Here is a 22,282-nt window from a genome sequence, read left to right as displayed (position 1 = left end):
CCCCGGCTTGTGTATCTCGATAGCTAGGATGCAAAGTCCATGGTTGACCCAAACCAACAGAGGTCTAAGCAAAATCCAGACCATGATACAACCAGTCAGGATACTTCCTGTACAATTTTGAGGATCAATGATCAAGGATTAACTTTATTCTTTATTCTCCATATGCATTTACATATATTAGGAATTTGCAGTGGTGTGTGTAGTTGAGTAAGACTTTGTTAAGAGTGTTTGGTGACTCTGCAACCCTCATTCACCTTTTGAGAAAGTAGAGATACTGAGCGTACTTTTGAAATAATTTTATGGAGATCAGAATCACTTTCGCATAGAGAAGGCAGCAGACAAGACCAGTAGACCCAGATTAAAACTATGTGGACAAGGTTAATCATCAATTTTAAATCTGAAACTGTTAGAATTTTGTATTCCAAAGACATTCAAGGATTAAGGCAAAAAGGCAGGATTTGGTCTGATGCCATGTGGAGTGCTTTGGAATGCTTATTATATGCTTAGTGGCCACAGTACACCTGCTTGTTCATGCATGTATCGAATCAGCTAATCATGTGGCAGCAACTCGATGCATAAAAGCATGCAGACATGGTCAAGAGGTTCAGTTGTTCCTCAGACCAAACATCAGAATGGGGAAGAAACATGATTTAACTGACTTTGACCTCGGAATGACTGTTGGTGCCAGATAGAGTATCTGCTGATCTCCTGGGATTTTCAAGTTTCTCTCGAGTTTACAGAGTGTGGTCAGTAAATGGATCGCGCTGGCAGAGGAAGTGGTTGAGGCAGGCACATTAACTAAAGGTTTTTGGCCAAATACAAAGAGAGGAAAGGTTATGAGCGATATGTGCAAAATGCTAGCAAATGGGGCTGAATATTAGCTTTATTTGTCATGTGTAAGTCGAAACTTCAAATGTACAGGGAAATGCATCCATGGCCAACACAGTGCAATGGTTTGTCAGGGGGTAGCGCACAAGTGTTGCTACACTTCTGGCACCAACATTGTCTGCCTGCAACTCACTAATCCTAACCCATACATGTTTGGAATGTGGGATAAGACCAGAACATCCGGAGGAAAACCATGCGATCACAGGAGAGAACGTGCAACTCCTTATAGATGCCAACGGGAATTAACCCCTGATCTTCTGATCACTGGCGCTGCCGAAATGTGGTCAGCATTGATGAGATGGGCCAAAGGGTCTGTTTCCGAGCTGTGTGGCTCTATGACCTACCAGGTGTCGAACAACATGTCTGCCCATCCCTTCAGTCAGCTCCTGCCTTATCTGGATAAGGATCTATGGTTGCCACATTGGTCTTGTCAGCCACTTCAGAACCAATAGAAACAGACTGGAAGTAAGGCACCTTCAGTCCTGGGGGAATGCCCAAGAATACTGCATTAAAACCTAGCACTGCGTGGCTAGTACAGCTCAAATGCCATCCATACATTTTCTGATGATACAACCATTTTTGGGAGAATTTCAGATGAGGATAAAAGGGCATGCAAGAGTGAGATATGTCAGCTAGATGAGTGGAGTCACAGCTACAAGCTGGCACTCAACGTCAGTAAGACCAAAGAGCTGATTGTGGACTTCAGGAAGGGTTTGACCAGGGAACACTCACCAGTCCTCACAGAGGGATCCGAAGTGGAGAGAGGGAGCAGTTTCAAGTTCCTGGGTGTCAATATCTCTGAGGACCTAACCAGGATGCAAGATATTGATGCAGCTACAAAGAAGGCAAGACAGTGGCTTTATTTTATTAGGAGTTTGAGGAGACTTGGCTTGACAACTAAAACACTCAAAAACTTTTATGAACGTATCGTGAAGAGCATTCTGACTGGCTGCATCACTGTCTGGTGTGGGGTTGGAGGTGGGGGGGGGGGGGTAACCTCACAAGATCGAAGTAAGTTGCAGAAACTTGTAGAATTAGTCAGCTCCGTCAAGGGTACCCAGCCTCCATAGTATCATAGAGATCTTCAAGGAGCGGTGCCTTGGGAAAATGGTGGCCATCATTAAGGAACCCCAACACCCAGGACATGCCCTCTTCACACTGTTACTGTCAGGGAGGAGGTTCAGAAGCCTGAAGGAACAGACTCAGTGATTCAGGAACAGCTTCTTCTCCTCTGCCATTTGATTTCTAAACCAACATTGAACCAGTGAACACTACCTCACTACTTTTGTATTTCTGCTTTTTTTTCATTACTTATTTTAACTTAACTATTTAATGGACAAATACATAGTTAATGTAACTCAGTTCTTTTCCTCTGTATTTATTTATCGTGTATTGCATTGTACTGCTGGTATAACGTTAACAAATTCCACGACATATGCCAGTGATATTAAACCTGATTCTGATTCTGAATATGAAATCAGGCATTAGAAACTGTAACACATTAAGATGCTCACTCCAAAATGTGAGATGAATTACCACACCCAAAATGCTGGAGGAACTCAGCAGGTCAGGCAGCATCTATGGAAAAGAGAACAGCGGCCATGGATCGACACCTCGGAACAGGAATGGGAATGGGAATTAAAATGATTGGCAGTAGATGACCCCAGCAAGTTTACACACGAGCTGTGGTGAGGAGACCACCTTCAGGGTGGAGGAGCAGCACCTTATGTTCAATCCGGGTGCCCTCCAGCCTGATGGAATGAACATCGATTTCTCCTTCTGGTGAACAAAATCTGTGCCCCCTCCCCATTCCCCTCTCAGACTTTTCACTTCTTCTCACCTGCCTATCACCTCCTTCTGAGTCCCCTCCTCCTCCCCTTTCTCCTGTGGTCCACTCTGCTCTCCTATCAGATTCCTTCCTCGCCAGCCCTTGACTTTTCCCACCTGCCTGGCTTCACCTATCACTTTTCAACATGCTTCCAGTCCCCCCCCCCCCCACCTTTTTATTCTGGTGTCTTCCCCCTTCCTTCTCAGTCCTGAAGAAGGGTCTCAGCCAGAAATATCGACTTCCGCAGAAACTGCCTGACCTGCTAACTTCCTCCAGCGTTTTGTGTGAGTTGCTTTGGACTTCCAACATCAAGTCAAGTCAAGTCACTTTTTATTGTAATTTCGACCATAACTGCTGGTACAGTACACGGTGAAAACAAGACAACGCTTTTCAGGACCTTGGTGTTACATGACACAGTACAAAAACTAGACTGAACCGAGTAAAAAACAACACAGAAAAAAAACTACACTAGACTACAGACCTACCCAGGACTGCATAAAGTGCACAAAACAGTGCAGGCATTACAATAAATAATAAACAGGACAATGGGGCAGTAAGATGTCAGTCCAGGCGCTGGGTATTGAGTGGTCTGATAGCTTGGAGGAAGAAACTGTTACATAGTCTGGTCATGAGAGCCTGAATGCTTTGGAGCCTTTTCCCAGACGGCAGGAGGGAGAAGAGATTGTATGAGGGGTGCGTGGGATCCTTCATAATGCAGACTTCCTCAAGTTAACGCTATCCCTTTGCTTTTCCCCTCCCAGATCATCGAAGACTGCAGCAGGGAAGTTGGGATAATGAAGCAAATGGAAGAGATGATTCACGTAGCAAAGAAGCTGGAGTTCGACAAGTTAAAGCTAGAATGCCAAACTCCAGAAACTCCTGAGAAACTTCAGGATCCCAGCATGGCTACAGACACCGTTGGCTCTGCAGATTTTCTTGTGGTTGTGATATGAATTACCCCGTGACCTCTAATCTTCCTTTCCTTCAGAAGTGTGGTGGTGAGATTAGAGCAGTATTTAAGTTCCAAGAAGCCCGACAAAAAAGAGAAGCTAAAGTGAGATAGACAATTAAGGAAGCCTTGCACACATAGACTCATTCAGTAGATCGGGCATTGAAATGTGCTTATCAAGAAAGGTACTGTTGAAATCTAAACACAAGAGATTCTGCCAATGCTGGGAATCCAGAGCCACCCACACAAAACACTGGAGGAACTCAGAAGGTCAGGCAGCATCAATGGAAATGAATAAACAGTTGATGCTTCTGGCCAAAACCCTTCTTCAGAACTGAGAAGGAAAGGGGAAGATGCCAGAATAAAAAGATGGGGGTGAGGGGAAAGAGGCGAGCTAGAAAGTGATAGGTGAAGCCAGGTGGGTGGGGAAGGTCAAGGGCTGGAGAGGAAGGAATCTGAAGGGAGATCAGCATCTGTGGGAGGGAAGAAGGGGTGATAGGCAAGTAAGGAGAAGAGGTTAAGAGGCCAAAGTGGGGAATAGAAGAAGAGGGAAAGGGGGAGGGGAAAAATTACTGGAAGGAGAAATTGATGCTCAGGCCATCAGGTTGGAGACATGACGAAGTGTTGCCTCACCTGGAAGGTCTGTTTGGAACCCCGAATGGAGGTAAGGGAGGAAATGAATGGGCAGGTATAGGCCCACTGCCACTTGCAGGGGTAAGTGTCAGGAGGGAGATAGTGAGGAGGGATGAATGGCAAGGGAATAATGGAGGGAGTGATCTCCAGAAGCAGTGAATGGGGGTGAGGGGGAGGTAAAAATGTGTTTGGCGGTAGGATCCTGTTGAAGCTAGCGGAGGTTGCGGAAAATGATGTGTTAGGCGCGGAGGCTCACGGGGTGGTAGGTCAGGACAAGAGGATCTCCATCCCTGTTAAGGAAGCAGCAATTTAGGGTGAGAATGGATATTTGGGAAATAGAGGAGATGTGGTGAGGGCAGCATCGACGGTGGGGGAAGGCAAATCCCGTTCTTTGAAGAAGGAAGACATCACTGACACTCTGGAAAGGAAAGCCTCACCCTGGGAGCAGAGACATTTTGTGCCTGTTGAAATGTATTCTATGTTTTTTATAGGAACGTAGGCTTTTACAAACTGCTATCTGAAGATCCCTCTGGTTTCTGTTAAAGAGAAAACTCACAGACCCGTAAAGCACTTTGGCCCACAACAGAGAAGACAGATTTGCGTGTCCTCGTGCCGGATTCCCTAGAGGTTGACGTGTAGGCTGAGTCGGTGGCAAGGAAAGCAAATGAAATGTTGGCATTCGTTTTGGGAGGACTGGAATATAAAAGCACAGACGTGATGTTGAGACTTTACAAAGCACTGGAGAGGCCTCACTCAGAGTATTGTGAGCAGTTCTGAGCTGCTTGTCTAAGAAAGGATGTGCTATATAACGACTAATACAAATTTCTATTTTCTAGTATTTGGCCCACAACACTGAATATTATTTTAAAAGAGATACTGAATGGGGTGTTGGATTTGTCCTTGCTTGTGTTGCGCTGACAGCTTCTTCCCTCCACCATCTGGGCGGCATGATCATGTAGCAGTTATCACAATCGCTTTCCAGTGCCAGGAATTGGAGGATCGAGATTCTTTCTGTCTGTAAGGAGCTTGTATGTTCTCTGCGTGACTGTGTGGGTTTCCCTAAGGGGCTCTGGTTTTCTCCCACACTCCAAAAATGTTCCGTTTAGGGTTGGGGTTAGTGAATTGTCTGCATGCTATCACTGAAAGCGGGGAGATATTTGCGGGCTGCCTCCAGCACAATCCTCACAACGCAGTTACAAAGAAGGCACGACAGCGACTATATTTCATTGGGGTTTGAGGAGATTTAGTATGTCACCAAAGTCACAAATTTCGATAGATGGGCCGTGAAGAGCATTCTAACTGGCTATATCACCGTCTGGTATGGATGGGGGGAGCGGGGGTGGGTGGTTACTGCACAGGATTGAAATAAGCTGCAGAGTTGTAAACTCAGTCAGTTCCATCAGGGGCACTAGCCTCCGTAGTATCCAGGACACCTTCAAGGAGTGATGCCTTAAAAAGGCGTCCATCATTATGGACCCCCAACACCCAGGTCATGCCTTGTTCTCATTGCTACCATCAGGCAGGTATTTTTTAATTTCTACTTACTTAATTTAACTATTTAGTGTGTGTGTGTGTGTATATATATATATATATATATATATATATATATATATATATATGTGTGTGTGTGTGTGTGTGTGTGTGTGTGTGTGTGTGTGTATTACCAAGTGGTTAAGGCGTTTGTCTAGTTATCTGAAGGTCGCTAGTTCGAACCTTGGCTGAGGCTGCGTGTGTGTCCTTGAGCAAGGCACTTAACCACACATTGCTCTGTGACGACACCGGTGCCAAGCTGTAAGGGTCCTAATGCTCTTCCCTTGGGTAACATTGGTGGCGTAGAGAGGGGAGACGTGCAGCTTGGGCAACTGCCGGTCTTCCATAAAAAACTTTCCAAGGTGCAAATCCATGGTCTATCGAGACTAACGGAGGCCTACACTACTACATACATATACTATAATTCAGAGATTTTTTCTATCTTTTGTGTTGCAATGTACTGCTGCTGCAAAACAACAGATTTCACGATATTTACCAGTGATATTAAACATAATTCTGGTTCAGATCCTCAGACTGTTTGGTTGCTGATTCAATAAAAAAGAATTTCATGCACGTTTCAGTAAAGTTAATCTATTAGATTTTTGATCAGTCCACATGCGAACGTGACCTCACTGTTCCTCTTCAGCAAACTTATCTATTTCTGTTAATTGTAGCTTATAGTGATTTGTTACGCCTGGACTGTACCGCTGCCATTTCATGACTTACACCAGTGATGTTAAACCGGATTCTGAACTTCTTCACTATCTTCATTGAGAAAGAGCAATGAACAAACTACTGGAAGATCTCAGCATGTTGAGCAGCTTCAGCCCGAAACATTGACAATTCTTTTCTCCTCTTCCCTCCCACAGATGCTGCTCAACCCACTGTTCGAAGTTCAAAATAAATTTTATTATCAAAGTACGTATATGTCACCACATACAACCCTGAGATCCATTCTTTATACGGGGAAAAAAGATTCCTCCTCACATCCCGTCTCAACCTCCAACCTTTCACCTTCTACTCTCTGATGAAGGCTGGAATGTCGACTCTTTACTCCTCTCCATAGATGCAGCCTGATCCGCTGAGGTCCTCCAGAATTTTGAGTGTGTTACTCTGGAATTATAGCACCAGTGGAATCTCATGTTTATGTTTCATCTTATACAAAGTTCAAAGAAAATTTTATTATCAAAGTACATATATGTCAGCATATAAAACCCTGAGATTCATTTTCCTGTGGACATACTCAGCAAATCTATAGAATAGTAACTGTAACAGGGTCAATGCAAGATCAACCAGAGTGCAGAAAACAACAAACTGTGCAAATGCAAAAATAAATAAATAGCGATAAATAATGAGACCATGAGAAACAAGATAAGGAGTGCTTAAAATGGGATTATTGGTTGCGGGAACATCTCAATGATAGGGCAAATGATGTTGAGTGTAGTTCTCCCATTTTGTTTAAAAGCCTCATGGCTGAAGGACAGTAACTACTCTTGAACCTGTTCGTGCAAGTCTTGAAACTTTTGTACCTTGTACCTGATGGCAGCAGCGAGTAAAGAGCATGGCCTGGGTGGTGAGGATAGATGCTGTTTTCCCGTGACAACATTTCATGTAGATGTGCTCAATGGTTGAGGGGGGCCTTTACCCTTGATGTACCAAACCAAATCCATTACCTTTTGTAGGATTTTCCATTCAGATATAAGGCAAGATAACAGAAAAATACAAGGCAAACTCAGAGGGTCAAATGGCCTAATTATGATCATATGTCTTATGGCATTACAGTTAAACTCAGGTTTATTGTCATCTGCATAAGTACATGTATGTGCAGGTGCAATGAAAATTTTATTTGCAGCGGCATCACAGGCTCAGAGCATCAGATAAATTGCATTCACCAGAAAGCAGAAATTAATCACAGTTTTTACAAAAAGGAACAAGTAACTCTGGACAACAAAGATTTGGCTTCCCCAATACTTTTGGGTGTATCTTATGGATTTTGGGTTGCTGATCATGAAAATCACCATGAAATTTCCTTATCATGCACCTTTTTAAAAAAATTGCCTGTATTGGCTATTACAATTCATAGTTCAAGTCAGAATAAATGATGTTGAAATTAAGGAAGACATTTTTGTTGGTCCACAATTCAAACAGGTCATCAATGACAGGCAATTCAAAGAACTTCTAGTTGGACCGGAGAAAATCACATGGAAGGCATTCAAGGATGTTGTTGGGAGTTTTCTTGGCAACTACAGTGCACCAAACTACACGGAGCTGGATGACGACATGCTTCAAGTCTACAGAACCATGAAGTGCAATGTGTCACTAAAGATTCACTTTCAGCACTTCCCTGCAAATCTTAGTGCTGTCAGTGACCAGCACGGTGAAAAGTTTCACCAGGACATTGTGGTCATGTAGAAAGGGTATCGGGGCAACTGGAATCCACCAATGCTGGCTGATTATTGTTGGACACTTAAGCAAGAAGCCTCAGACACTGAGTACAAATGAAAATCATCAACAAAATATTTTAGCTGAATTGAACTATTGTAAAGTGCCAGCAGTGTTATTCAATTAAACATATACATAATAAAAGTTAATTTCTTATTTCTCCAAATTCCTATAAGTGGTCTGAAGTTATATTTGTGTTCAGCTTCAAGCGGGCTATCATAAACAAAACAAATTCTGAGGAAGCAACGCTTTTGAAAAAAACTGTTGTCTAGTGTTATTATTGTCATCGCTGAGAAGGACTTATTATCATCTGCTTATAGGACTTGGGTGGGTTTCAGCATTTATAAATCTTCCTGCTCTGCGATCAGGATGAGTGCTGCAAAAAAAAAGTCCTAAGAATGTTTTAGCAAACGAGGTACAGGCGCTAGGTGAATGCACATCTCACCACTTTGAACGCACTGCGCGTGTGCACACGGTCGGTGGCCGGGAGGAGTGGAGGGGGCGGGTCCTTGCGTGTAACGTCACACCGTGCGTGGCGACGCGGCGGCGGCGTGCCGGCGGGCGTGCGGAGCGACCCGACTCTGCGGCTGATGTTTATCCCCAGCTCGAGGTGTTCGGTGAGTTAAACCGGGGGCGAACGCTAGTTAACTCGTTAACCCCATCACAACTAGCATAACCAGTGAGATAGGTGCGTCGGGACAGGGGAGGGGTGCATATAACTGTGGCTGTCAGTCCAACCTGAAGGTGGCTGGCTGGTTAATAATAATTATGCTGGTTAGGTGCTAGTCAGCGCTAACCTGGTTGGATTAACTGGTGATCAGCATTTTCCAGCCTTTATTTTTCACAGAGTGGGATGGGAAAGGGGAACGAGGGGGAATGAATGTTGGAGGTGGCGGGCCTCGAGTTGTGGCCTCCCCCCGGAGCCTGAGCTCGGGCCCTGGGGAAGAAGGGCAGAGGGTCGAGGTGGCCTGGGGTTCCCCCTCCACACCCCCACTCCCACTACCTACAGCCTGTGCAGCGGGCTAACCCTCCCTCATGCCCCTCTGGACATCAGCTCTTATTTATTTTTGCATGGCAGCCATTTATTTGACCGTGGGGATTTTAATTTTCACTGTTATTTATGATCTCTTCGCCTGCTGCAGTGCCAGAATGTCGCTGGTCCCACTGACAGGCTGGCTCTCTCGGAAAATGTTGTTGGTTAACGCAGAGCCGGTGATTGGTGACAGTGATTGTCAGCCTGGAGGCTGCAACAATCGAAATGAGTATGAGTGTCGGCAGTAGGTGCAGTGCCTCAGGGCACGCTGTGGCGTTGAAGTTGATATCACAGGGAAACCCGAATGTGTTTGTGTGTATGTCTTTCTCCTTTCCCTCCAGGACTCTCTCTGCCCCCCCACCCCTTTCCCTCCCGGATTCTCTCTGCCCCCTCCCTTCCCCCGGACTCTCTCCCCCTCTCTTCCTCCCCCCCACCCCGGACTCTCTCCCCCTCTCTTCCTCCCCCCCCCCCCGGACTCTCTCCCCCTCCCTTCCCCCAGACTCTCTCCCCCTCCCTTCCCCCAGACTCTCTCCCCCTCTCTCCCCCCCACCCCGGACTCTCTCCCCCTCTCTTCCTCCCCCCCACCCCGGACTCTCTCCCCCTCTCTTCCTCCCCCCCACCCCGGACTCTCTCCCCCTCTCTTCCTCCCCCCCACCCCGGACTCTCTCCCCCTCTCTTCCTCCCCCCCCCCCCCCGGACTCTCTCCCCCTCCCTTCCCCCGGACTCTCTCCCCCTCTCTTCCTCCCCCCCACCCCGGACTCTCTCCCCCTCTCTTCCTCCCCCCCCCCCGGACTCTCTCCCCCTCCCTTCCCCCAGACTCTCTCCCCCTCCCTTCCCCCAGACTCTCTCCCCCCCACCCCGGACTCTCTCCCCCTCTCTTCCTCCCCCCCACCCCGGACTCTCTCCCCCTCTCTTCCTCCCCCCCACCCCGGACTCTCTCCCCCTCTCTTCCTCCCCCCCACCCCGGACTCTCTCCCCCTCTCTTCCTCCCCCCCACCCCGGACTCTCTCCCCCTCTCTTCCTCCCCCCCACCCCGGACTCTCTCCCCCTCTCTTCCTCCCCCCCACCCCGGACTCTCTCCCCTTCTCTTCCTCCCCTCCCCCGGACTCTCTCCCCCTCTCTTCCTCCCCTCCCCCGGTCTCTCTCCCCCTCTCTTCCTCCCCCCCCCCGGACTCTCTCCCCCTCCCTTCCCCCAGACTCTCTCCCCCTCTCTCCCCCCCACCCCGGACTCTCTCCCCCTCCCTTCCCCCAGACTCTCTCCCCCTCCCTTCCCCCAGACTCTCTCCCCCCCACCCCGGACTCTCTCCCCCTCTCTTCCTCCCCCCCACCCCGGACTCTCTCCCCCTCTCTTCCTCCCCCCCACCCCGGACTCTCTCCCCCTCTCTTCCTCCCCCCCACCCCGGACTCTCTCCCCCTCTCTTCCTCCCCCCCACCCCGGACTCTCTCCCCCTCTCTTCCTCCCCCCCACCCCGGACTCTCTCCCCCTCTCTTCCTCCCCCCCACCCCGGACTCTCTCCCCTTCTCTTCCTCCCCTCCCCCGGACTCTCTCCCCCTCTCTTCCTCCCCTCCCCCGGTCTCTCTCCCCCTCTCTTCCTCCCCCCCCCGGACTCTCTCCCCCTCCCTTCCCCAGACTCTCTCCCCCTCTCTCCCCCCCACCCCGGACTCTCTCCCCCTCTCTTCCTCCCTTCCCCCAGACTCTCTCCCCCTCTCTTCCTCCCCCCCACCCTGGACTCTCTCCCCCTCTCTTCCTCCCCCCCACCCCGGACTCTCTCCCCCTCTCTTCCTCCCCCCCACCCCGGACTCTCTCCCCCTCTCTTCCTCCCCCCCACCCCGGACTCTCTCCCCTTCTCTTCCTCCCCTCCCCCGGACTCTCTCCCCCTCTCTTCCTCCCCCCCCACCCCGGACTCTCTCCCCTTCTCTTCCTCCCTTCCCCCGGACTCTCTCCCCCTCTCTTCCTCCCTTCCCCCGGACACTCTCCCCCTCTCTTCCTCCCCCCCCCGGACTCTCTCCCCCTCTCTTCCTCCCCCCCACCCCGGACTCTCTCCCCTTCTCTTCCTCCCTTCCCCCGGACACTCTCCCCCTCTCTTCCTCCCCCCCCCGGACTCTCTCCCCCTCTCTTCCTCCCCCCCACTCCCCCCCCCATCTCTCTCCCCCTCCCTTCCCTCCTGGACTCTCTCTGGCCCCCCCACCGCTTTCCCTTCCAGACTCTTCCGCACCACGTCCCAGACTCTCTCTGGCCCCCCCACCGCTTTCCCTTCCAGACTCTTCCGCGCCACGTCCCGGACTCTCACTGGCCCCCCCACTGCTTTCCCTTCCAGACTCTTCCGCACCACGTCCCAGACTCTCTCTGGCCCCCCCACCGCTTTCCCTTCCAGACTCTTCCGCGCCACATCCCGGACTCTCTCTGGCCCCCCCACCGCTTTCCCTTCCAGACTCTTCCGCACCACGTCCCAGACTCTCTCTGGCCCCCCCACCGCTTTCCCTTCCAGACTCTTCCGCGCCACGTCCCGGACTCTCACTGGCCCCCCCACTGCTTTCCCTTCCAGACTCTTCCGCGCCACGTCCCGGACTCTCACTGGCCCCCCCACTGCTTTCCCTTCCAGACTCTTCCACGCCACGTCCCGGACTCTCTCTGGCCCCCCCACCGCTTTCCCTTCCAGACTCTTCCGTGCCACGTCCCGGACTCTTCATCTCCCCCACCCACTTGCCTCCAGACTCTTTCTCTCTTTCCCACCTTCCCTCCTGGACTCCGCCCCCCCCCCCCCACACCAGTGTGTGCTCATCGAGCATTTACAGTCAGCAATATGAGAGTGACCAGATTTTTTTTTTAATTGCTGTTAAAGGTATATACAGGCTTATCTCTCTCATCTTGTTATTATATAAGCACCTGTACTAACCCTCAGCAATTCTGTCAAATGTGTTTCCCCATTTATCAATTCTCTCTGCCCCCCACTTCTCCAACTTCCACCTATGCTGGAGGTGCAGTTTAACTAAAAGCATGTAAATCTTTGGGAATTTGGAGGACACTGAAGCACCAAATGAAAACCCACGCGGTCACAAGGACAGCAGAGGTTATCGGAGCTCTTGGTCGCACCTCCTCCATTTCCCTCACTTTTACTGACAGCCCACCTCCCCACCAGGCAGACTGGGGACGGAATTCCCTAGATCCGTATATTTCACTCAACTAGCTTATGCTTCCAGCACATCATTTTTGATAAGACCCTACGGATGACAAGAGGATCATTGGGGTATCTCTTCTCCCGTATTTGTGACACTTACCCGGTGCATTTCAGACGAAGCATTAGCTACGATCCCTACCACCCATCCCACAATCTCTTTGACCCATTACTGTCAGGAAGGAGGTACAGAAGCATCAGGGCTAGGACTATCAGACTAGATAACAGCTTCTTCCCTCAGGCTGTGAGACTAATGAATACCCTGCCACCACTGTTCTCATCACTGGGACAGCGAGTTGTTTACTGTTTACCTGCGCTGTGCACTGCATGCATTTTAAATGATACTTTATTCAGTTACTTATGGTAATATTTTGTTTATGTGCTGCGTGTGGTCTATGTTTTGTGGGTGCACTGTGGTCTGGACTTTGCTTCATTTGGTTGGATATGGTGATTGTCCATTATGACCGACGTGACGGCAGTCCTGTGCGGAAGAGTGTTTAAAGTAGAAAAGCCATTGCATTGGGGCAGCTCCTCACTCTCCAACTGAGAAGTCCAGTCCAGTGGTACGAGCAAGCGTCACAAACTGGGGTCTTCCTTGGTTGCAGTGGATGACCTTCTGTGCCTTGTTGTGCCTTTCGCTCTCCGTGGAATGTTGTAGAACCACCTTCCTAGCTGTTGGATGTCACTGTGGATCTCATCTGGCCTGTCTGCCGGAGCTGACTTTGCACACTAGGACAGGCATGCCCTTATCTCACCAGGGTATGAGGCCGCTGGCCACCCTCATCTACTCTCACTTGGTGTTGTGCTGGGGTGTGTTGCATACAAACAATTGCTTAGAGCCACAGGTGAGAGTTGAGTGTCTGGTGAGGATCAAAGGTGAATGAGCTGCCACAGAATGGACATGTCAAGCCCCTTCACTAGAGGTGCTACCCCTTCTGGACTCCCCATACACTCCCACTATATATATATGTTCAGTCGGTTGACCTCGAACTTTAACGTGACCCTAACAACAGCCACATTTTCCCCTCTTAACCCCTTTTGACAGGGTCCACTCTACCTGACTCTGCCTCCCAACCCCTTTCTACCTCTCTAACTCTCTTTGCTCATCCTGCAGCTTTCCAGTCCCACAGGTACTTTCTTCTGTAACCACAGGAGATGTAACGTCTGTCCCTACATCTACCTCCCCACTATCCAGCCCTTCCAGGTGTAAAGGCAGAGAGTCACACGCTCATCCCCCAACCTCGTCTGTTCCATTCTGTGCTTTCAATGTAGCCATGTCGACCAAATGCAGACTTGGTGACTACTTTGCTGAGCACCTGGGCTCTGCCTGCTGGCCATTTGAATTCTCCTCCTCACCCACCCTCCCCACACCAACCTGCCTGTCTTCGGCCTCCTCTACTGTCAGAGCTAACTAGAGAAAAAACGCCTCATATTCCTACTGAGGGTTCTATTAAACATAGAATTCTACAATTTTAAGTAATCTGCTCCCCCCTAACCTTTTTCCTCTCTTTTCCTGGTCTACTCAGTCCCTTCTACAATCTCCTCCATCTGCTTATCACTCGCTCACCCCTCTCAGTGTGTCCTCCCTTCCTCAGTTTGTTCCAGCTTCCTCTCCTATCAGATCCTACCGTCTGTGGCCCTTGGCTGCCTCTGCCTGTTGCTTTTACCCACCTACCCCCATCTTCCACCTGCCTATCACCCTTCCCCACCTAGACCCGCCTGTTACTTAGACTGGGGGTTCCCAATCTTTTATATGCCGTGGACCCCTACTATTAACCAAGGGGTCACTGGACCCCAGGTTGGGAACCCCTGACTTTGACCATGAGACATAGGAGCAGAATTAAGCCATTCAGCCCATCGAGTCTGTTACGCTAGTTCATCATAGCTGGTCCATTTCCCCCTCAACCCCATTCTGCTGCCTTCTCCCTGTAAGCTTTCATGCCTAGACTAATCAAGAACCAAATAATAAGAGCATAAAACTTGTCTCCTGTCCCACTCCTCCTGAATCCTCTGTACTGACTATCTCCCCTCTACCTTTCAGTCTGTTTGGAGCATCTTGACCCAAAGCATCGACTGTCCATTTGCCCCCACAGACATTGCTTGACCACTGAGGCCTTTCAGTCTTTTCTTAAACAACAGACAGTACCTAGAACCATAGAACATTCCAGCACAGAAACAGGCCATTTGGCCCTTCTTGGCTGTGCCGAACAATTTTTCTGCGTAGTCCCACTAACCTGCACCTGACCCATATTCCTCCAAACCCCTCTCATCCATGTACCTGTCCCAAGTTTTTCTTAAATGTTAAAAGTGAGCCTGCAGTTACCACTTCATCTGGCAGCTCATTCATCCCACACTCCCACCACTCTCTGCGTGAAGAAGCCCCCCCCGCCAATGTTCCCTTTAAATTTTTCCCCCTTCACCCTTAACCCATGTCCTCTAGTTTTTTTCTCCCCTGGCCTCAGCGGAAAAAGCCTGTTTGCATTCACTCTATCTATTCCTATCATAATTTTATATACCTCTATCAAATCTCCCCTCATTCTTCTACGCTCCAGGGAATAAAGTCCTAACCTATTCAACCTTTCTCTGTAACTCAGTTTCTCAAGTCCCGGCAAAACCCTTGTAAGCCTAAGGTCACACTTGAACCTGAGAGACAGTTTAGATAGGTTTATTACCACAGACATGTGTTGTGAAATTTGTTCCTTTGTGGCTCCGTAACAGTACAATACATTAAAAATATTTGTAAGTTAGAATGAGAATATTTTTTTAAAAATTGTGCAAATGATTAGCAAAATAGTGAGGTGGTGTTCATGGATTCATGGGACGTTCAGAAATCTGATGGCAGAGGGAAGAATCTATTCCAAAAACATAGAGCGTGTGTTTTCAGGCCCCTGATGGTAGAAGTGGAAAGAGGGCATATCCTGAATGGTGTGAGTCCCCAATGATGGATGCTGCTGCCTTTAGGGCACAACCTTTTGAAGATGTCTTTATGGTTGGGAGGAGTAGGGTGGTCTAGTGTCCGTGATGGAGCTGGCTGAGTCTATCACTCCCTCTGTGATTCCCTTGACCATTCATCCCTTCCCTCCAGCACCTGTCCCTGCAAGTGGCCCAAGTGATTCACCTGTCCATTCATCTCCTCCCTCACCTGCATTCAGGGCTCCAAACAGTCTTTCCAGATGAAGAACCACCATACCTGTGAACCTGCTGGGGTCATCTTCTGCCAATGTGGCCTCCTCTACATTGGTGAGACCCGTTGTAGATAGGAGCTCCGCTTCGTCATGCATCTCCCCTCCCCTGCATTTTTATTCTGCTGTCTTTCCAGCCCTTCCATAGAAGCTGCCTGTGCAGCTGAGTTCCTCCAGCATTTTGTGTGTATTACTTTGGATTTCCAACATCTGTGCACTTTCTCGTGTCTACAATTCTCTGCAGCTTTTTCCAATCCTGTGCAGGAATTTTCCAATTCATATCAGGCAGTGATGTAGCCAGCAAGAATGCTCTCCTCCATACATCTATAGAAATACTAAAGCTGCTGTTGCAGTGCCACTGTGCTTTCTAATCATGGAGAAGGTTTCCTCCCTCAGCACCACCTCACACTGCCACAGCTTCATGAAGTTTTGTCATCAGAGTCTTTTATATCATTTGTGAGGACTCAATTTAAAATCTTTTCAATATGTAAGCGCAATCTGAAGTTAAAGGGTTGCTTACTGAGCCATGGCTGACAAGTAGAATTTTCACATTCTGTATTCTGCAAGCCATAATTATTATTCCGACCTACTATCTTCTTAAGTATACTGTCAGATCTGCAGAAAAGGTCACTGGCTCCTGTCTACCATCACTGCAGGACTTGTATGTCCAGGACAACGAAGCAGGCAGGAAAAATCATCATGGACACTGCCCACCTCGCAGCCTACCTTTTCCAAAAGCTCCCCTATGGAAAACACTGTCCTCTTTATAAGCCCATCAATCCCTACTGGTGCCTAGGTCGCCAACAACAGCTCTCCAGAGCCCTCTGTCTTGGGCCAGTCTTTCAAGTTGTCCCGGGGTGACCCATCTATATGTCTTCTAGGCGAAGATCCTTCCCATCCTGAGGATAAGACTCTGGAGCTCCTGTAACTCCAGGTTTTTACAGGACAGGGTTGCTAGTACCATGCCTAACCCTCTTCCTTTCACAGTCATCCATGGCAGAGTTCCATGGTTCCATTTAATCAGAGAATGTATACAGTATACAGCCTGAAATTCTTACTCTTCACAGAAATCCATGAAAACAGGTGGGAACGCCAAAGAATGAATGACAGAAGTTGTTGGAAAATGTTGTAGGGCTATTAAATCAAAAACTTAAACACCATCCTAAAAGTTTCTACCCCCAGGTACTTAATCTGATCAGCCTTTCTAATTTGCCCCCAAACCTCCCCAATCACTGCACTACAAACACTTTAAACCACTGTTGATAATTGTTTACATTGCAAATATATGCTGGGATTTATGCACACTTCAATCCTTATCTGTACTTAACCTCCAGTTTTATTTCTTTATAATCCATTATTCTTTATAATTGTAGAAATGATAGTTTTCAGCTATCCTCCTCCCCCCCACCACCAGCTTTTTATTCTGGCATCTTTTCCCCCTTCCTTTCCAGTCCTGAAGAAGTGCCTTGGCCCAAAATGTTGACTGTTTGTTCATTTCCACTGGTGCTGTCTGACCTGCTGAGTTCTTCCAGCATTTTGTGTGTGTTGTTCTGGATTTCCAGCATCTGCAGAATCACTTGTGTTTATAATGGCTGAATGGTGTACAAACACACATACATGTAAATGTGTGTGGCAAATGAAGTTGGTTCTTGTGCCTCCCTTATTACAAACACAGAGGCTTTGGACTATGGACCCCCGATGCTGGAAATTGCAGGTGCTTTCTCCCTGGCTACTCATACACATTTTTGCCCATGATAGGTATCACTAGACCTTCTCTGCAAACAGAGGCTGCGTAAACTATGTTTCCAGCTGAATTACCAGATATCAACCTACTGAGTATTGGAGAACTAAGATCCAGGCTTCCCAACCTGGGGTTGATGCACCTCTCGGTTAATGGTAGGGGTCCATGCCTTATGAAAGGTTGGGAACCCCTGACCTGGATAAAGTGGACACGGTGATGATGTTTCCTATAGCGGGGAAGTCCAAGACCAGGGGTCACAGTTTCGGAATAGAAAGACGTACCTTTAGAGCAGAGATGAGGAGTAATTTCTTTAACTAGAAAATGGCAAATCTGTGGAATTCATTGCCATGGATGGCTGTGGAGGCCACGTCATTGAGTGTATTTAAGACCATAAGAGCATAAGGTATAGGAACACAATAAGGCCATTTGGCCCAGAGTCTGCGCTGCCATTTCATCATTTCCCTTTCAGCCACAACCTCCTGCCTTCTCACCATATTCCTTCATGCCCTGATGATTGAACCTCTGCTTTAATTGTACTTGGCCTCCTCAGCTGCCTGTGGCAACGAATTCCATAGATTCACCACCCCCTGCCTAAAGAAATTCCTCCTCATCTCCACTTGAAATGGACATCCCTCTACTCTGAGGCTTGTGTCCTCTGATCTTAAACTCTCCCACTATCCTTCACATCCACTCTATTGAGGCTTTTCAACATTCAATAGATTTTAATGAATCCCCCCCCCCCCCCGCTTTGTCCTTTTGAATTCCAGTGAGTACAGGCCAGAACTATCAAATGGTCCACATATGGTAACGCTTTCATTCCCAGAATCATTCTCTTGATCCTCTTCTGAACCCTCTCGAATGTCAGCATGCCCTTTCTTAAATAAGGGGGGCAAAATTGCTCTCGTAACTCCAGGTGAGGCCTTACCAGTGCCTTATAAAGCCTCAACATTACATCTATGCTTTTGAGCCTTCCTCACCACCAACTCAACCTGCAAATTAACCTCCTACATACTTTGCAGAGGTTGATAGGTTCTTGATTGGTAAGGACGTCATTCAAAGCCTATGGGGTGAAGGCAGGAGAATGGGGTTCAGAGGGAATTAAATCAGCCGTGATGGAATGACAAGCAGACTTAATGGAGCAAATAGCCTAATTCTGCATTAATAAATATTTATTAACAAATTAATTAATTGAGCTTAATTAACATAATTGAGCTCTGATGTCTTATGGTCTTAATGGCTAGGTTTTTGGAGTTGAAACAACACGTAGGCGCCTAATCCAGGGATTCAGTACTTATATTGCTCGTACTGACGGTTTGATCCTGTGACCTCCAGTGTGTGTATTGGCAATCAGTTGGGCTTTGAAGGGAAACTGGATAAAGTGAATGTTTTTAATCTCCAAGTAGTTTCAGATGACTGAATGCAAGATGCAGATTATTTATGATAAATTGAGTGGTAGGCCAGAGTTAGAGGGGCTGAATTATCATCTTTTCTCCCCTTGCAAATACAGGGAGTATTTCGATGCTCTTTTGAAATTAACAGATAGTATTATTTTCAGGGCCACTGTGATTGTGAAAGTGTTTGAATCCTTTATATTCCTCCAGTCTGTTTGTACACGCAGTGCAGTAGGCAGGATGAATTGAAATGCATTGCTTCTGCTTTGTATCGGCACGGTGCAACTGCTGCATGGCTTATCAGCCAGCCCCGAGCGGGATTCAGGAGAGAAATTCCCAAGCGTACAGTGAGGGAGGTGGTATTTCTGACACACTGCATTAGCTACATATTGCTGCCTCTGAGGAAGGCACTTTGCAAGCTCAAGCCCATCAGCTCGACGAGGAAGCGGATGCCTCCCAAATGATGTTGGATTCTCCGGAATAATGTGCAGCTCTGGACACTAAGTGATTCCCCCAATCCTAAGCTGTGGATTGGGAAATTTGACTGCATTGCAGGCAATCAGTCATTTGCATACATGGAATACTATAGCACCCCACAGGCCCTGCGACCCACAATGTTGTACCAACCTCTTAACCATAGCCCTCCATTTTTCTACCATCCACGTATCTATATACCAGTTTCTTAAATGTTCTTAATGCATCTAACACTACCACCAGGATGTTAGGAACTTAGGATGTTCTAAGCACTAATCACTCTGTGTATAAGAACTTACCCTGGCATGCCCCCTATACTTTCCTCCAAATACCTTACAATTATGCCCCCTGGTATTAGCCTCTTCTGCCTTGGGGAAATTACTCTGGCTGCCTACATGGCCAAGGCCTCTTATCTTGTCCACCTCTATCAAGTCACCTCTCATCTTACTTCACTCCAAAGGGAAATGCCTCAACTCACTGAACCTATCCTTATAAGCATCACACACAAAATGGTGGAGGAACTCAGCAGGTCAGGCAGCATCTATAGAAATGAGTAAACAGTTGACGTTCGGGCCGAGACCCTCATTATTTATTTATTTCTTAAGATGCAGCATGAAATAGATCCTTGCAGCCCTTCGAGTTGCACTGCCCCCTCAAAACTCCGATTTAATCCAAGCCTAATCACAGGACAATTTACAATGACTAATCAACCTATCGGCTGTAGGAGGAAACTGGAGCATCTGGAGGAAGCCCACATGGTCACGGGGAATGTATATACTCCTTACAGGCAGTGGCAGATATTGAAACCAGGTCACCTGTGTACTGTAAAGCATTGTTCTAATCTCTGCACTCTTCTTCAGAACTGGTTCTTGAAGAAGGTCTCGGCCCAAAACGGCAACTGTCTATTCACTTCCATAGATGCTGCCCGACTTGCTGAGTTCCTCCAGCAATTTGTGTGTGTTACTTTGGATTTCCAGTATCTGCAGATTTTCTTGTGCTTATGATTTGTTTACCCTCGTAAGGCATGTATAACTCACAGGTTATGGGATTTTTCATGAGGAAAGATTGAAAGCAGAGCAATGTTTGCAGAGGCTTTGCCTATGGCTTATAGTTTGGGCAGTGGTGTGGAAGGATAAGCAATAAGGAGAGACCATTTAAAGTCAGAACACGAGAGTACATGAGAAATCCAAGGGATCACACAGCATTGAATGAGGATATGCAGCCACTGTGACACAACAGGCCCTTGAAAGTTGCCCCACTAAGTTCAACCCCACTCTCCTATGTGATTTCGCTTTTTGCATGCAATGCCAAACATTGTATTGGAGGCAGGGTGGAGGTACCTCTCTACTAAGGGAAGTGTAAGGCGCCCCTTGCCTCCGCTAGTCTGCGGGTCACCCTTGGGCAAGGTGTATCCTCTGCTTAGCCCCCCCCCGATCAGGGTCACGTGAAGCCTTGGAGAGCAGGTGGTGGATGATCGTATGGGCAGCTGGTGCATATCCCAAGAACTGGTTATGTGACCACTGACACCAGGCACTCAGTCTTCGAAAAGTATTGATAATGGTTGGGGCCACCTGTCTTGTAAAGACACTGCCCAGAATAAGGCAATGGCAAACCACTTCTGTAGAAAAATTTGGCAAGGACAATCGTGGTCATGGAAAGACTGATTGCCCACGTCATACGCTGTGCACATAATAAATGGAGCAAACATTACTTTAGTTTCCATCCTTTCAGTCAGCACTTTCTAAATCGTTGGGGCACCATGGTAGCATAGCAGTTAGCGCAAGGCTATTACATGGAGTTTGGAGTTCAGTCCTGGTATCTTTTGTAAGGAGTTTGTGCCTCCTTTCCATGGAATGCATAGGTGCTTCCACAGTCCAGTGACTTAACCAGTTATAATTTAATGGGTCATTGTAATTTGTCCTGTGATTTGGCTAGTGTTAAATCGAGTGTTACTGGTGGTGTGGCTGGAATGATCTCTTCCACGTCTGGTTCTGAATCTCTTAGCATTCAGTTAATTATCTTGTACAGAACAAGGCCCCAGAGGCAGCTGTGAAATGGACGTGTGACCCTGGCCCAAGCTATTAATGACCAGTAAGATGGTTTAGGTATGGCAATGAACAATATGTGAACTGACTGACTTCTTGGGGTAACATATATGAACAGATTTTGGTTGCCTCATTATAGGAAGAATGTGGAAGCATTAGAGAAGGTGCAGAGGAGATTTACTAGGCTGCTGCCTGGAAGTGAGGAGCAGCACAACTTTGTAGTGTTTAGCACAACACTTTATTATGGTACCAGCAACCCGGGTTCAATTCCCACTACTGCCTGTCAGGAGTCTGTACTTTCTCCCCATGACCGTGTGGATTTCCTTCCACAGTCCAAAGACATACCAATTGGTAGGCTAATTGTTCATTGTAAATTGTCCCTTGTCCCGTCCCTATTTCTTATGTTCTCATGAGGCTGGTATTAAATTGGGGGACTGCAGGGCAGCACAGCTTGAAGGGCTAGAAGGGCCTATTCTGTACTATATCTCAATAAATAAATAAAAATAATTAAATTTCTTATGGAAGTAGTTTCAGTAAGCTAGGACTTTCTTATTTGGAGCAAAGGAGGATGAGAGGCGTGATAGAGATGTGAAAGATGATAGAGGTGTAGATAGTGCAGTGTCTTTTATAAATAGCTAATAGGAAAGGACATTTTTAAGTTGATTGAAGGAAAGTATAGGAGAGGGAATATCTTAAGGATAATATGTGGTGATATATATATGCTTCGATAATAAATTTACTTTGAACTTTGAGTACATGGAATGTACTGTCAGGGGTGCTGGTAGAAGCAGATACATTGGGAACAATTACGAGACTCTTGGATAGGCACATGGATGGAAGAAAAATGGAGGGCTGTGTAGGATGGAGGGTTAGAGTAGGTCAAGTGGTTGGCATAGCATCGTGGGCCAAAGGGCCTGTACTGTGATGTAACACTCTGATGGAAATAATGTGAAGCAATTACATTAGTTTT

General features: G+C 47.6%; 1 protein-coding gene across 1 annotated transcript in view; it reads left to right on the top strand.

The window, feature by feature from the left end:
* The first annotated feature begins 8,770 nt into the window (after positions 1-8,770).
* Positions 8,771-22,282, top strand: part of LOC132396939 (vigilin-like) — a 192,630-nt gene continuing 179,118 nt past the window's right edge. Inside the window, exon 1 of the mRNA XM_059975068.1 lies at positions 8,771-8,887. The gene's annotated coding sequence lies outside the window, so the exon portion shown is untranslated. The remainder of the gene's footprint in view (positions 8,888-22,282) is intronic.

The sequence above is a fragment of the Hypanus sabinus genome, chromosome 7 (assembly GCF_030144855.1).
Source record: "Hypanus sabinus isolate sHypSab1 chromosome 7, sHypSab1.hap1, whole genome shotgun sequence".
NCBI lineage: Eukaryota > Metazoa > Chordata > Chondrichthyes > Myliobatiformes > Dasyatidae > Hypanus > Hypanus sabinus.
Note: the sequence above shows the minus strand (reverse complement) of the source record. Positions and strands in the feature narration are given on the sequence as shown.